General features: G+C 39.4%; 1 pseudogene; it reads left to right on the forward strand.

Moving 5' to 3' along the window:
- Positions 1–2,407: 2,407 nt before the first annotated feature.
- LOC120876227 lies at positions 2,408–3,904 on the forward strand (annotated as a pseudogene).
- The last annotated feature ends 13,194 nt before the right edge of the window (positions 3,905–17,098 follow it).

Consider the following 17,098-nt stretch of genomic DNA (forward strand, 5'->3'; position numbering starts at 1 on the left):
GTATCCTGCTTTGTTTTTTTATATACCATGTGTTTAAGTCACTCAGTCATGTCTGACACTGCAACCCCATGGACTGTAACCCACCAGGCTCTGTCCTCGGGATTTTATAGGCAAGAACACTGGAGTGGGTTGCCATTTCCTCCTCCAGGGGATCTTCCTGACCCAGGATTCAAACCTGCATCTCCTGTGTCTCCTGCATTGCAGGTGGATTCTTTACCTGCTGAGCCATCGTTTTGATTTTTAAGAATTGAGAATGATTTTGAAATAAGAGAACTGAAAAAGCCATATAAATCCTTGATAAAGGATAATGTGATAATGTGGTTATTAATACTATAGCATATTCGGTGATGCATTTGTGTCCTATAAGTGAATAACAGGTATACGATATGAAAGAAATGGGGTTAACAGGAATATTCAAAGATTTCATGTGTGGACTTCCCTGGTCATCCACTGGTTAAGAATCCACCTGTCCGTGCAGGGGACCTGAGTTTGATCCCTGGTCAAGGAAGATCTTGCATGCTGTGAAACAGTTAAGCCCTCTGGCCACAACTATTGAGCCCACATGCTGCAACTACTGAAACCCATGCTCCACAACAAGAGAATGCACCACAATGAGAAGCACAAGCACGGCAATGAAGGGTAGCTCCTGCTTGCCACGTGCGGCAACAAAGACCAGGTGCAACCAAAATAATGACCGCATGAATTTTTTCAGTAACTTCAAGTATAAACAGTTTACCAAGGCTTTCTTTGTTGACTTTGAAATTATTTTTAATGTCATGTTAAAAAGGATTTTAAAATAGTTATTGATCATTTCATTATGCACTTGGGCAGTGATCTTTTTTTTTTTTTAACCAGCACCAACATGAATCTTTTCCACTCTGCAATGTGGCTATTTAGTAATTTGCTATGAAGTTGGTTGGCTTGGCCAGTATAAATCTTTCTCAATTTAGTTTTCTATTTTTAAAGTTTTTAGTGGTACAGCAGCCAAAATGGCTATCATCAAAAGATGCATAATAAATGCTAGAGAGGGTGTAGAGAGAAGGGAACCCTCCCACACTGTTGGTGGAAATGTAAATTGGTACAGCCGCTATGGAGAACAGTATGGAGGTTCCTTAAAAAACAAAATAGAGCTGCCATATGACCTTGCAATCCTGTGCATATATCTGGAGAAAAATATCTGAAAGGATTCATACACCCTCAGTGTTCATTACAGCACTGTTTAGCCAAAACATGGAAGAAACCTAAATGCCCATCCATAGAGGAATGGATAAAGGAGATGTGGTACACAATGGAATATTATTCAGCCATTAAAAATAATGAAATAATGCCATCTGCAGCAACATTGGAGAAGGCAATGGCACCCCACTTCAGTACTCTTGCCTAGAAAATCCCATGGACAGAGGAGCCTGGTGGGCTGCAGTCCATGGGGTCGCACAGAGTCGGACACGACTGACCGACTTCACTTTCACTTTTCACTTTCATGCATTGGAGAAGGAAATGGCAACCCGCTCCAGTGTTCTTGCCTGGAGAATCCCAGGGACCGCAGAGCCTGGTAGGCTGCCGTCTGTGGGGTCACACAGAGTCGGTCACGACTGAAGCGACTTAGCAGCAGCAGCAGCAGCAGCAGCAGCAACAACATTGATGGACCTAAGAGTATCATACTGAGTGAAGTAAGTCAGACAGAGAAGGAGATATATGGTATGACATCCCTTATATGTGGAATCTTAAATGATACAAATCAACAGAAACAGACTCACAGACTTAGAGAATGAACTTATGGTTGCCTTGGGGTGGGGGGAGGGGAAGGATGTGGGGAACGGATAGTTGGGAGTTTGGGATGGACATGTACACACTGCTATATTTAAAATGGATAGCCAACAAGGACCTACTTATAGCACATGGAACTCTGCTCAATATTATGTGGCAGCCTGGATGGGAGGGGAGTTTGGGGGAGAATGGATACATGGATATGTATGGATGAGTCCCTTCACTCTTCACCTGAAACTATCACAACATTGTTTGTTAATTAGCTATACCCCAATACAAAATAAAAAGTTTTTTAAAAAAACAATTGAGTTGCAGCTGAGAGAAAAAGCCTTTTAGTGGTAAAAGATACCGATACAAGGACTTCCCTGTTGGTCCAGTGGTTACGAATCTGCCCGCCAATGCGAGGACACAGGTTTGATCACTGGTCTAGGGAGATTCCACATACAGAGCAACTAAGCCTCTGCGCCACAACTACTGAACCCACACTCTAGAGCCCAGAAGCTGCAGCTAATGAAGCCCAAGCAGCCTAGAGTCAGTCCTCTGCAATAAGAGAAGTGACCTCAGTGAGAAGCCCTCGCATTGCAACTAGAGAGTAGTCCCCGCTCACAACTAGAGAATGCCTGCATGCGGCAACAAAGACCCAGCACAGGAAAAAAAAAAAATTAAGATACTAATACAAGAGTGGACATACATTTAAGATTTAAAATATTCTTTTGCTCTTCCGGGGACGGCATCTAGAGCCATTCAGGATGGTGCAGCGTCTGACGTACCGTCGTAGGCTGTCCTACAATACAGCTGTCCCGAACCCCTGGTAATAGAATTGCTTTCCTTTATACCAAGAAGGTTGGGAAAGCACCAAAATCTGCATGTGTGCCCAGGCCAGTTTAGAGGCGTTCATGCTGTGAGACCAAAAGTTCTCATGAGGTTGTCTAAAACGAAACATGTCAGCCGAGCATACGGCGGTTCCATGTATGCTAAATGTGTCCGCGACAGGATCAAGTGCGCTTTCCTTATTGAAGAGCAGAAGATCATTGTGAAAGTATTGAAAGCACAAGCACAGAGTCAGAAAGCCAAACAAAAAATGAACCATTTATGAGTAAAAAAAAAATATTCTTTTGTGAAGACACACCTTAAAATTTTGATAATTGCTTATAAATATGTTTTTACCTAGGCTTAATGATATATGATTAAAGCTGGTAGACTGACTCTTTTTCATCTCCTAAAAATTAACAAATTTAATGAAAAATGAATATAGGGCAACCTATATCAGTGTTAGGAACCAGGTAAAATATATAAAAGGGGCAGACATAGTCACAAATGGGTGATTTCTACCACAATATCACATTTTTAAAGTTTGGGTTTTTTCTATTTTTGTTTTTGTGAGAGTGTGTGTGTGTATATAGTTTTGTTTGCTTTTGTCACTCAGTGGTGGATGGCCATCCTGATGATTATTACTGTTGGAAACATACTAAGAATAAAAACAAAATAGCAGTTCATCAATTAGTAGCAAATTTTCTGTTAAGAAAAGGTTGAAACTGACAGTTAATTTCTGAAATTTTGAATCCCTTGAATAGAATTGTTATTTAGGAGGGATTTCAACTTGACTTTATCAAGTTAATTTGGATTCAAAAATAACCCAATCCAAGAATCCAAAGAACCTTGACTTTACTGAGAATTTCAAGTCAGAATCTCAGGCTAAAGAACAGCCTTTGAGTCATGCAATCAATTTTTACCTCTTGTAGTTACTCTGGGAAATATTATTTTTCTACGTTTAATGTGTCTTTGTTTCTTAGTTTAATAGTTTAATAATATATTCTTGAACATTAATTAGCTTGGGAAATAAAATTTAATAAATATCCATTTACAAGTTCACATTGATATAATTTTAAATGTTTCTTATATCAAAAGAACTCATTAGCACAATTCATTAATACTTTATATATATAACTGACATAACTTGTATTAGTTTAAGTTGTATAATCTGTTGATTTGATAGACGTATATTGCAGTGCGGTTGCCAACAGTGTGTTAGCTAACCTCTTTATCATGTCACATAGTTATCATTTATTTTTGTGGTGAGAACAAAGGAGATAGTCTGTTAGCAACTTTGAAGTTTATAATAAATATTGTTGGCTATAAAAAAAATAGAATAAGAAATGCCTGTAATTCTCTTTCTTGAGAAAGCAGATGGCCTTTTGGGAAGTACAAATAGACCATCACTAAGTTGGAGGCGGGGCTTCCCAGGTGGCCCAGTGGTAAGGAATCCGCCTGCTAGTGCGGGAGACGCAAGAGATGCAGGTTTGATCCCTGGGTCAGGAAGATCCCCTGGAATAGAAAATGGCAACCCACTCCAGTATTCTTGCCTGGAAAATTCCATGGAGAGAGGCACTTGTGGACGACAGTCCATGGGGACACAAAGAGTTGGTCACAACTGAGCGACTGGCTAAAGTTGTAGAGACAGGGTGAGGCTGTGGAGCACATGAGGAATATTCCCTTTGAGTTCACTTTTGAAATGGAAGTTGCACTTCAGGTTTCCTTGACTTCAATCTTAGGCTACAATGTTGATTCATAAAGGTGAAGATTCTATCCAAAAATAAATGGCTATAACTGGTCTCATTGCCAGGAAGCAGGTGAGGCCACACAGGCCTCATTTGCCTGGCTATTACAGGAAAGGGGAAAAAACACCTAAACATACATAATTTTCAAATCATTATGGTATTGGTACTAGCAAGGGCAGACAATTAAGTGGAATTGAATACCATTCCAGAAATTGATCCAAATATAAAAGTAGTAACAGTTTCAGCATAAATAGATGTGAAAAGGATAGATTTTTCAGTAAATACTTTGAGAGAACTGGACAGCCATTTAAAGTAGTTTTTTTTCACATCTTAAAATTCTAGATAGGTTAAATTTTTATCCAAAATTTTATTTTATTGTATAACCCAAGTGTTGATCAATTTTACTCCAGCCTTCTAGAATCATCTTTTCTTAAATAGTTTGGTCTTTATTTTCCAAATCAGCCCATCTATTGGAAACCCAGGTTCTTCCTCAGTATTTCTGATGGTAGTTGTGAGATCTGGTTTACCTTGGTTTCCCCTTTTTTGAATTCCTGATGTCTATTCCTTGCGCTGATTTTTCTCTTCTAATCTCACTAGAATCTCTGTCTTCATAGATTTTCTGACACTTCTCTCAGAGCAAATCACATCATTTTCCTATATGCAACAGCATCCTTCTTTTTTGTCTTATACCATAGAATTTTCATCTTTTAAACTGAAATCAGTCATTAAGGTATTTTTCTGAACCAAGAAACAATTCCCCTGTGATGAATTATACCATTAGAGGGCAGAAGACGCTGCAGTTCTTTAAAAATAGCAAGTCTTTTTTTTTTTCCCCCTTCTACAACTTTTTATTTTCTTTCCTGCAGTCTTGGTTGCGGCATATGGTAATTTTTACTTGCAGCATGTGGGATCTAGTTCCCTGACCAGGGATTGAACCCAGGCCCCCTGCATTGGGACCATGAAGTCTTAGCCACTGGACCAGGGAAGTCCCCTTTACAACTTTTAAAAATTACAAACTCAACTATTACTCAGTATACAAATGGCCAGTTACCATTTGAAAAAGATATCCCTGGTAAAAAGAATGCCAATAAAATAGAGTTCCGTTGCCCTCAGTTGTTTAGAATTATCCACAAGTCCAAAGTCTACTTGATTCTCCATCCCCCATTCTCTGATGGTTAGTGTTTTTTTATGAAGTTCACCCAGATCATCATATGCATTCTCAATTTGCAAGTTTTAAATTTTGTTTCTTAACAAAGTTGTACATAGTTTTAAAAGCCACAAATTTCTTCAAGGCATTTCAATCTCTTGCCCTAAGCTGATGCACCCCAACTCTAATTCTCCAGAAGCAATTTCAACTCTGCTAATTGTTTCTTTAATATACAAAAGTAGGGACTTCTTCAGTGATCCAGTGATTAAGACTCTGCTTTCCAGCGCAAGGGACACAAAATCAATCCCTGGTTGGGGAATTCAGATCCCACATGCTGAGTGCTGTGGCCAAAAACAAATGTATAAACAAAAAACTACCCAAAAGCAAAACCCAAAAACCTAAAAAAATAAAACCCCAAACCTTTTTATAATAAAAACAGAGCATGCTCCTCTTATTTCCTGCTTTTCCAGTTTCAAGTTTTAACAATTACTTTAGTTCTTCCTTGCCTCCACCTGCCCCCACCCCACCACATAGACATCCTCTCCCATCCTCCAAATAAAAGTTTTATTATTTAGGCTAAATCAAATTGTGTGTACATTACGATATGTTATCCAGAATCAAGTCATCTGGTATATAAGGATTTCTTTCTTGTAATTTTAATTTTTCCTGGAATTAATAACTGGTTCATTAAAAAAAAAAAAAAAATGTTTAGGACTTCCCTGGTGGTCCAGTGGTTAGAAATCCACCGGCCAATGCAGGTTCGATCCTTGGTCAGGAAGGATCCCACATGCCACAGAGCAACTCAATCCATGACTACTGAGCCCACATGCTGCAACTACTGAAGGCCATGCACCATAAAGCCCATGCTCTGAACCAAGAGAAGCCAGAGCAGTGAAAATCCTGAGCACTCACTACAATGAAGAAAATAACCTCTGCCTGTTGCAACGAGAGAGAGCTTTCACACAGCAGTGAAAACCCAGCACAGACAAAAATAAAATTTTTAAACTAATTTAAAAGTGTTCTGTTTCCTGTAGATTATTAGAAATGTAAACAACCTCTTGGAATATTTAAATAAATCTTATTCCTTCGGTTTTATCTTTTTTGTGTGTGTGATAATTCTCCTAGAACCTTCTTTACATTTATTCCTTTTCAGCCTGTCGCACAGCTATGACCCCAGGAGTTCATTTTATTATCCTGGAAATTTCCCTCACCTTCTCACCTGCACTGACTGGATCTTTATGTTTTCCATCCTGTGTCTCTCTTTTAGATTTGTTTCCTCATTTGGGGTAGAGGGCACATGCTCTAGTAAATTCCTGAGAAAGGATGCATGAGAGGTAAACTTTTTGAACCCCTGTAATATTACACGTCTTCTTACTTCACCCTTACCCTTGATTTATGGCTTGACAAGGAACAGAATTCTAGGTTGGAAACTGTTTTCACTTATACTTGGAGGCCTTTCTCATGTTGCAGCTTGGCTCTGCTGATAAGGAGTTCAAATCCATTCTGATTTCTAATCCATTTATATATGATTTTTTTTTCCTCTCCCAGGAAACTTTTGGGAACTTTTTCATCCTGGGTGCATTAAAAAGCCCAGTAATGTACACTGATGTGAGTCTTAAAATTTATTTCACTGAGTGTTCTATGAGCCCTTTCAGTCTAGAAACTCTTGTCTTTCAGTTCTAGAAAACATTGTTTTATTACTTGTGGAACAATATCCTCCCATTTCATTTTTCTCCTCGGACTTATATTTAGATGTTAAGATTTCCTTGGGTGATTGTCTAATTTTCTTACCACTTTCCTCCTATTTTCCATCTATGTTTTTTGCGGTGAAGACTTCAACATTTCCCAGTTTTTATTTTTGCTAGTATATTTACAATTTCTCATAATTCTTTTTTTGTTTTATTGTTCCCTTTTAATAACATTCTGTTCTTTATTCATGGATATAATAGGACTGGTGGAGAGATGATAGGCTTTGTTTTATTTTTCTTTTAGTTCTTGCCCCTTGCATGAAAAACTGTGTGTGAGGTTTGTCTAGTGGGTTCTATTGTTCTTGTTGCATCATTTCATTAGGGGAGACCCAGCTGCTAGTATCTCCCAGGCACTTTTCTTGGTCTAGTTTCCCAAAGAGGGATTTTCCACTCTTCACAATGGGATAGAGGAGGTGCAATATAATTGCAAAGCTGGCTACCAGAAACTTTTTTGGAAGCCAGATAGACTTCACTCTGTATACAGACTTTAAGTCGATCTTTCTGTTCTTGTTGAAGCATCCCTACTACAGCTATGCCTGATGTCCTCAAATCCCAAGCCTTTCTGTTCAGTGATTCTCACGGGGCTGCATATTGAAATTACCTGTGGAACTTTAAAAATACTGAAGACTGAGGCATTTAAAAACGCTGAAGATGCTACCCTCCAGAGTTTCTGATTTAATACATCTCCCCAGGACTTCCTTGATGGTCCAGCAGTTAAGAATCCACCTCTCAATGCAGGGGACACAGTCTCGATCCCTAATCCAGGAAGACTGCACACGATAAGGAGCAACTAAGCCAGTACACCACAACTACTGAAGCGTGGACCTAGAGCTTGTGCTGAGCAACAAGAGAAGCCACTACAATCAGAAGCTTGTACACTGCTCTGAAGACTAGCCCCCACTTGTTGCAACTAGAGAGAGCCCATGAGCAGCAATGAAGACCCAGCACAGCCAAAAAAAGTTAAAACAAAAAATAAATCTAAAAAAGATTTACACAATTTCCTTCATGTGAAAAAGCATAATAAAAATTTTTAAAAGTACATTTCCCCAGGTGGTTTCAATGTGCAGCCAAGGGTTGAGAAGCACTGCTCTCTAGAGCGCTAATCTGCCTTCTGCAGGATGAACTGCTGTGCATTCACTCTTCTGGCCCAAACTGCATTCCTGCTTTCAGCAGCATCACCTGTGTCTTCTGATTCTGCCTGGACTTCTGTGTTGTGAATAGTTTGACTTTGGGCTACTGATTCAGAACTCTGATTTTCTGATTGTTCGTTTGAATGTCATCTTCCAGCAATGTGTTGATCTGTTTCCTTTCCTATTCTTTTTCATTTGTGCCCCCTTTTCTCCCTTTATTATCATTAGAGTGAATTTTCAGGAAGAATCAGAAGGAAATATGTTGAATCCACTATGTGTAGCTGGAATCCCTCAATCCTACTCTCTATCATCAATAATATTGTTAGACAATGTGTAGCTGGGGACTTGGCCAAGTCCTCCAGATTAGCAAAACTTGGCCTGTAATATGTCTAAGTTTCCCCCAAAGATTCCATAAATTTCTGGACTGCTCATGTTTTCAAGGCCATTGTAAATTCATGACTAGAATCCTTGGTCAACCTAAGTTGACCTATATCAGTCTACGTTCTTCCTTTAGATCAGTAACTTTTTCTTCTGCTTGTTCCCTTATTTCATTTTCTCTTCCTCCAACCTCTTTTATTTATTTATTTATTTTTTGGTTCACTCTGATTGTTTGTAGTGTATAAGTAAGGGATTTGTTTTCCATGTACCTTTCCATGAACTTTTTTTAAATTAAAGTTTTTTGAGTTATAATAAGCCAAAATTAATGTTTCAGGTGTATGACCTACTGATTCAGTATTTTTATACATTATAAAACAATGACTACCATAAGACAAGTTATCATCTGTCATTACACAGGTTACAATATCATTGACTATATTCCCTATGTGTACATTACACCCCCATGATTTATTTATCTTATAGCTGAGAGTTTGTACGCCTTAATCCCCTTCACCTGTTTCTTCCATTCTACCCTCCCCCATCCCCTGCCTGGGAACCATCATTTTTGTCTCTGTATCTATGAGTCTGTTTCTGGTTTTTTTTTGTTTGTTTTCTTTTTTGGTTTTTAGATTCCACATGTAAGTGAAATCATAAGGCATTTGTTTTTCTATCTGACTTATTCCACCTAGCAAAATAACCTTCTATGCATACATCCACATTGTCACAAATGGAAAGATTTCATTCTTTTTTATGACTGAGTAATAGTCCATTATATTTATATACCACGTCTTTATTCATTCATCTGATTGTGGGTACATAGGTTGCTAGCATATATTGGCTATTGAAAATAATGCTGCAGTGAACATAGGGGATTGTATATCTTCTCAAAATAGTGTTTTTGCCTTCTTTGGATAAACACCCAGAAGTGGAATTTGCCAGTTCATATGGTTCAATTTTTTTAATTTTTTGCAGAACTTCCATATTGTTTTCCATAGTGGATATACCAATTTAGATTTCCACCAACAGTGCATGAGTGTTCTCTTTTCTCTACATCCTTACCAATACTTGTTATTCTTGTCTTTTTGATAGTGTGAGATATTATCTCACTGTGGTTTTGATTTACATTTCCCTGATGATTAGATGAGCACATTTTCATTTGCCTGTTGACCACCTGTATGTCTTCTTTGGGAAAACATCTATCCTCTGCCCAATTTTTGAATAAATAAATAAATAATAATAATAAAATAAAATCAGGGTTTTTTTGATATTGAGTTATATGAGCTGTTTGTCATTTTGGATATTAGCCCCTTGTTGGTCACATTGTTAGAAAATATTTTATTCCAGTCTGTAGGCTGTATTTTCATTTTCTTAATGATTTCATTTGCTATGTAAAAACCTTTAAGTTTAATTAAGTCCCATTTGTTTTTGTTTTTTTGCTTTTATTTCTATTACTTTAGGAGATGGATGCAAAAAAAATACTGCTACAAATTATGTCAAAGATTATTCTGCCTAAGTTTTCCTCTAGGAGTTCTATTAGTGTCTGGTCTAAAATTTAAGTCTCTAATCCATTTTACTTTTGTATTAATATTAGAGAATGCTCTATTTTCATTCTTTCTTTCATTTAATTGTTTTCACATACCTTCATTCATGTACACAACATTCATTTTTCATGTAACTATTCCATTTCCCAGCACCACTTATTGAAGAGACAGTTTTTTCTCCATTTTATATTCTTGCCTACTTTGTCATGGATTAACTGACCATCAGCCCATGGGTTTATTTCTGGGCTCACTATCCTGTTTTGTTGATCTATGCATCTGATTTTGTGCCAGTACCATACTGTTTTGGTTACCGTAACTTTGTAGTATAGTCTGAAGTCAAGAAGTATGATTCCTCCAGCTCTGTTTTTCTTTCTCAAAATTGTTTTGGGTATTCAGGGTCTTTTATGTTTCCATAGAAAATTTTAAATCACTTGTTTTAGTTTTGAGGAAAATGTCATTGGTAATTGATAGGGATTTCATTGACTCTGTAGATTGCCTTGAGTGATATAGTCATTTTAACAATATTGATTCTTCCAATCCAAGAACACAGCATATCTTTCTATCTCTATTATCTTCAATTTCATTCACCAGTGTCTTGTACTTTTAAGATTATAGGTCTTTTGCCTCCTTCCTGCTGCTGCTGCTAAGTTGCTTCAGTCATGTCCGACTCTGTGCGACCCCAGAGACTGCAGCCCACCAGGCCCCCCGTCCCTGGGATTCTCCAGGAAAGAACACTGGAATGGGTTGCCATTTCCTTCTCCTTAGGTAGGTTTATTCCTAGATATTTTATTCCTTTTGATGTAAGGGTACATGGGCTTGTTTCCTTAACTTCTTCTCTTTGTTATTTTGTTGTTAGTGTATAGAAATGCAACAGATTTCTGTATATTAATTTTGTATCCAGCAACTTTACTGAATTCACTGATGGACTTTAGTAATTTTCTGGCAGCATCTTTAGGATTTACCATGTATAGAATGTCATCTGTGAAATATAGTTTATTTATAATAGCAATCCTAACAAATGTGAAGTGACTCCTGACTGCTATTAATATTTTTCTCTATCATTGGTTTTTAAATATTAGATTGTGATATTCTTTGGTGTAGTTTTATTTTTGTGTTTGGTATTTGATTAGCTTTTTAGATCTGTGTGTTTGTAGTTTTTATCCACTTAGAAAAATTTCAACTGCGATTTATTAAAATATTTTGTCTATCCCACTCCTTTCAGGGTCTCCAAGTACATGTATATTAGGCTGTTTGAAGTTTTTCCAAAGCTCACAATAGTCAGCTAATTTCTTTCAATCTTTTTTTTTCTACATGCTTCACTTGGGATTGTTTCTATTGTTATGTCTTTGTGTGAATACATGCTAAGTTGCTTCAGTCCTGTCTGACTCTTTGTAAACCTATGAACTGTAGCCCACTAGGTTCCTCTGTCCATAGGACTGTCCAAGCAAGAATAGTGGAGTGGGTTGCCATGCCCTCCTCCAGGAGATCTTCCCACCCCAGGGATCCAACCTGTGTCTCTTTTGTCTCTTGCATTGGCAGGCAGGTTCTTTACCACTAGCACCAACTGGGAAGCCCCTTTAAGTCTTTAGATTCACTAATGTTCTATTTTACAAGCATAATCTGCTTCTAATCTTATACATTATAATTTTTATATCAGTCATTACAGTTTTCATATCTAGAGGCTTGATTTTTGTCATTTTTATATCTTCCATGTTTCCACTTAATATATTTCATCTTTCCTCTAGACTTTTATACATATGGAACGTAATTATTATAACTGCTTGGATTTTCTTACGTACTAATTCCATTTTGTGTCATTTTTATTTATTTTTTCCCACTGTGTGATATTTTTGTGTTTCTTTGCATGTTTGACAATATTCAAGATTGGATGGTAGAACTGTGGAATTTTATTTTATGTGTGCTTGGATGTTTTTGTATTTCTTTAAATATTATTGAACTTTGATATGGGAATCAGTTAAGCTATTCAGAAATATATCAATTCTTTTAAGGCTTGCTTTTAAAGTTTATTTGACTGAACTAGAGTTGTATTTAATTTGGGGATTATTTGGACTTAGTAGCACCCCACTCCAGTACTCTTGCCTGGAAAATCCCATGGATGGAGGAGCCTGGTGGGCTGCAGTCCATGGGGTCACTAAGAGTTGGGCACGACTGAGCGACTTCACTTTCACTTTTCACTTTCATGCATTGGAGAAGGAAATGGCAAACCACTCCAGTGTTCTTGCCTGGAGAATCCCAGGGACGGGGGAGCCTGGTGGGCTGCCGTCTATGGAGTCGCACTGAGTCGGACACGACTGACACGACTTGGCGGCAGCAGCACTGCAGCAAGGCACTTCTTAGTATTCTACCCAATAATTACAAAGTGTTGCAATTTAGGGTGGTGAGCAGGAATTATTCCTGGCCCTGTATGTGCCCCAGGAATTGGTTCCTTTTAGGGTGGTTCTTTTAATTGTCTTTGGTAGTTTTATCAGATGTTTGATCACATGTGATATCACATGTGATGATCTGTACTCAGCTGGAGACTTGAAGGGCACCCCTGAAGATCTCTGGAGCTCATTCCCTGCGAGGCTCTCTCCTCTCCAGCCCGGCAAACTTTAACTGCCTTGGCCTCTGTGATCTCCCTGGTCTGTCTCCTCAACTCACAGAGACTGCCAGCCTCAGTCTGAGTCCCACCTCTCTTACTACAACCTGGAGACTCTCTCTCCAGGTAGTAACATGGGGCAATAATAGGGCTACTAGCATTTGTTTCATCTGTCCTTTGTTGTCTAATGTTCAATGTCTTGAAAACTGTTGTTTTATTTAATCTTTTAAGTTGTTTCATGCAGAAGGATACATCAAATTCCTGTTATTCCATCTTCTTTGGAATTAAGAGCCAATAATCTCTTTTTAAAAAGTTAAGCATAACGTTTTTTAAAATAGTCTTCATTTAACTGTATTGTTGCATGGAATTTATAAGGATCAAATATTGCTCTTGTTCTGTCTACTAGGGCTTTGTATGTTATAACTGATGCTTTATAATTTTGGATTATGAATTCATCTGCAGTGGGAACTTAATCTGTGGGAATTCTGTGGAGCCTGAGTTTAGGGAGCTTGCCTTGGGATCAGTTTTATGTTTGCCTCTCCAGGTCTCCTCTCTTTATGTGTTATTTTCCACTTGGGGTATTCCTGGGTCATACAAATAGTGTATATTCAACCATCAAAGACACATGAGGACAGGCCTTGGTTATTAATCATCAGAGATTTTCCCCAGATTTCAGGTCCAATCACATAAACTTGCATGTTTTCTTGAACGTAAATGTGGAGTTTTTCCTGTTGCACATTTTCAGTGAAAATGCAGCCCTTTAAGGGCCCTAAGTTGTTGTGGAAATTTCTGTTGCATCTCCCCAGACACAAGACTTTGTCTCTACACTGCTCAAGGTTGCTGCCCACTTCCCTAAGGTTGCCATGTCCCCATTAAACACCAGCTCCCAAGGTCGACACAGTGTTAACTCAGGTGCTTAGCTCTCTGACTTTCTGTTTCTTCTTCCCTTCTAGAGCACTCAGCTGTGCACTTAAAGGTGTTATACTTCATCTGGAATTTCCCTGTGCTTATTTGGTCCTCCATATTGTTGGGAACAGAATTTTCCAATTTACATCTCGACTCACTATCATCAAACATCCACCTCCACAACTTCACTGATGCTATTCTTCCAAGGCCATTGATGACCAGGAGGCAACCGACAAACTCAAAGGATGCTGTATCAGTTAGGATAAGTTCCAACCACAGGTGATAAAAGTATGTGGCTAAAAGTGTTTTTTCCTGTCCTTCATAACATCTAGTGTTATGCCAATGACATTTTTTACCTCATTGACACATGAAGGCTGTCTCCCATGACCATATCCAATGAACAAAAAGTAGCACAGAAGGAAAGAACTTTTTCCTTGTGAGTCTGTCTCTTATCAAGCAGGATAAAGGAGGGTCCAGCAGCACCAGAAGCTTCTGGCAAGAATGGTCACATGTCAATCCCTGGAGCAATCTCTGGTAAAGAGGAATGGAGTCATCCCTGGGGCTGGAAATATTGATGTTGGAACCATAATCAGGATGTGTTAACAAAGAATATGAATTGTAGAATGCATATGGCAGTACCTCTGTCCTTAAGGTGCACATTGTCTAGAGAAGGCATCAGAAACTCAGAAATAGCAAACTCAGATTTCACTGTCACACAAACTTAGGTGTGCAAAATTATAATTGCTCTAATTGTCTACACCCTGTGGAAAATTCTGAAAGAGATGGGAATACCAGACCACCTGACCTGCCTCTTGAGAAATCTGTGTGCAGTTCAGGAAGCAACAGTTAGAACTGGACATGGAACAACAGACTGGTTCCAAATAGGAAAAGGAGTACATCAAGGCTGTATACTGTCACCCTGCTTATTTAACTTATATTCAGAGTACATCATGAGAAACGCTGGGCTGGACGAAGCACAAGCTGGAATCAAGATTGCCAGGAGAAATATCAATAACCTCAGATAGGCAGATGACACCACCCTTGTGGCAAAAAGTGAAGAGGAATTAAAGAGCTTCTTGATGAAAATGAAACAGGAGAGTGAAAAAGTTGGCTTAAAACTAAACATTCAGAAAACTAAGGTCATGGCATCCGGTCCCATTACCTCATGGCAAATAGATGGGGAAACAGTGGCAGACTATTTTTTGGCCTTCAAAATCACTGCAGATGGTGACTGCAGCTGTTAAATTAAAAGATGCTCGCTCCTTGGAAGAAAAGCTATGACCAACCTAGACAGCATATTAAAAAGCAGAGACATTACTTTGCCAAACAAGGTCCATCTAGTCAAGGTTATGGTTTTTCCAGTAATCATTCTGGATGTGAGAGTTGGACTATAAAGAAAGCTGAGTGCTGAAGAACTGATGCTTTTTAACTGTGGTGTTGGAGAAGACTCTTGAGAGTCCCTTGGACTGCAAGGAGATCCAACCAGTCCATTCTGAAGGAGATCAGTCCTGGGTGTTCACTGGAAAGACTGATGTTGAAGCTGAAACTCCAATAATTTGGACACCTGATGCAAAGAGCCAATTCATTTGAAAAGACCCTGATGCTGAGAAAGATTAAAGTCAGGAGGAGAAGAGGACAACAGAGGATGAGATGGTTGGATGGCATCACTGAGTCAGTGGACATGAGTTTGGGTAAACTCTGGGAGTTGGTGATGGACAGGGAAGCCTGGCGTGCTGCAGTCCACGGGGTCACAAAAGTCAGACACGACTGAGCGACTGAACTGAAAACAATTTTACCCTACGTAGTCATTCTGCCCCACACAGGAAGCTTAATGTATCACATCATGTAAACTCAGCCACCTGTGCCTACCACAGACACCTCTGCTCTTATTATATAGACTTAGAACAAAATTTCTGATTAGGAAAAACTTCTGATTTCCTCCTATGGGCATTTTACACTGCTGCTCATCTGAACTTAAATTGTAATCTTCCTTGCTCAAACAGGCCCCCAAATTATAAAGTGACAGTGATACTGTTTTCTTCTAAGGAAAGAGGTCCGTATAGTTTGTTTACCTGTTTATTTATTTGAGTCAGTGTCAGAGCTTAGTAGCAACCCTAGTATGGAGAGTGACAAGAGAACAAACATTTAATTTGATTTTAAATCTGAAGCAGAGAAAAGTCACCCAGAGGAGTTTATTCGGAAATGATTAGATTAAATTTACTATACGGGTAGGATGGGGGCGGGGGGCGGGGAGGCTGGAGGGAGAGGTGAGGTTGGGGAGCAGACCAATAAAAGATTCACATTTCTCATGCCTCAGTTTGTGTGACTCTGAAATTTGCATCTGCTACATCTGTTGCTGTTTCTGTTGCCTCTAACAAACAATGAGCGCCTCCAGGATGGAGAGCTCACTTTGTGCATTTTCTGTAACATCGCTTCTCTTCCCTTGCGCAAGATCCACAATGTAGTAGGTACGCCACACACACACACACACACACACACACACACACACACACACACATGAATTTGTTTAATAAAAGATTGTTTGGGTGTAGGAACAAGCGAGAAAAGGAGGTTACTGCAATGGGAGGAAATAAGCCTAACAGATTTTCCAGCCAGATCTATTTCACTGAATCCTGATTAAGGAGGGAAACGAAGGAATGCCTAAGTGCAGAGAGGGCTACAGACAGAACAGAGCTAGATCGCTAAGAGGAAGACAGCCTAATCAGAGCCAGACGGGCCCCACCTGACTCCTACTGCAGCTAGTGGGGAAAAAGGGGCGGGGGGGTAGGTACTAGAAGGTTCAGCAGGAGCGTCTCTGCTTCGGCAGCTCCATCGCCTCCCACCTCCGCCCCACTCCCACTGCTGTGTAAGGAGGCATGGAAGCTGTGGGGAGGGGAGGCAGCCCAGTCGGGTGTTCCAGAACGAGGCAGGATGGTGTGAGCTCGAAAGCCCTGCAATTGCTGGAGCAACGGTGGCGACACTTGAGTTATTCACAAAGGCTGGAATTCAAATGAGGCTGGCGCTGCTCCAAGTCGCAGTAGCTTAGGAGGGAGAAAGGCATATTAACTATTCATCAAGATCCGAGCGTTGCTGGGGCTCTGAGGTCCTCCATCTGCATCCCTCCTTCTATCGTTGATTTCTAGAGAGGGAGGGGGCTCCTCCAGAAGCACTTTATCTGCCATTCTCTGAGCTGGAGGTGGGGGCAGGGGGGCTGAAGTTAGGCAGATTCGTCTCGTCACATGATGGAGGACCTGTATCATGTGATGACTCCGGTGATGTTGGAGGCAGCATGTGACTCCCAGGGCTACGTGGGCTCAAAAACAA

Source organism: Oryx dammah, unplaced genomic scaffold (genome assembly GCF_014754425.2).
Source record: "Oryx dammah isolate SB20612 unplaced genomic scaffold, SCBI_Odam_1.1 HiC_scaffold_2, whole genome shotgun sequence".
NCBI lineage: Eukaryota > Metazoa > Chordata > Mammalia > Artiodactyla > Bovidae > Oryx > Oryx dammah.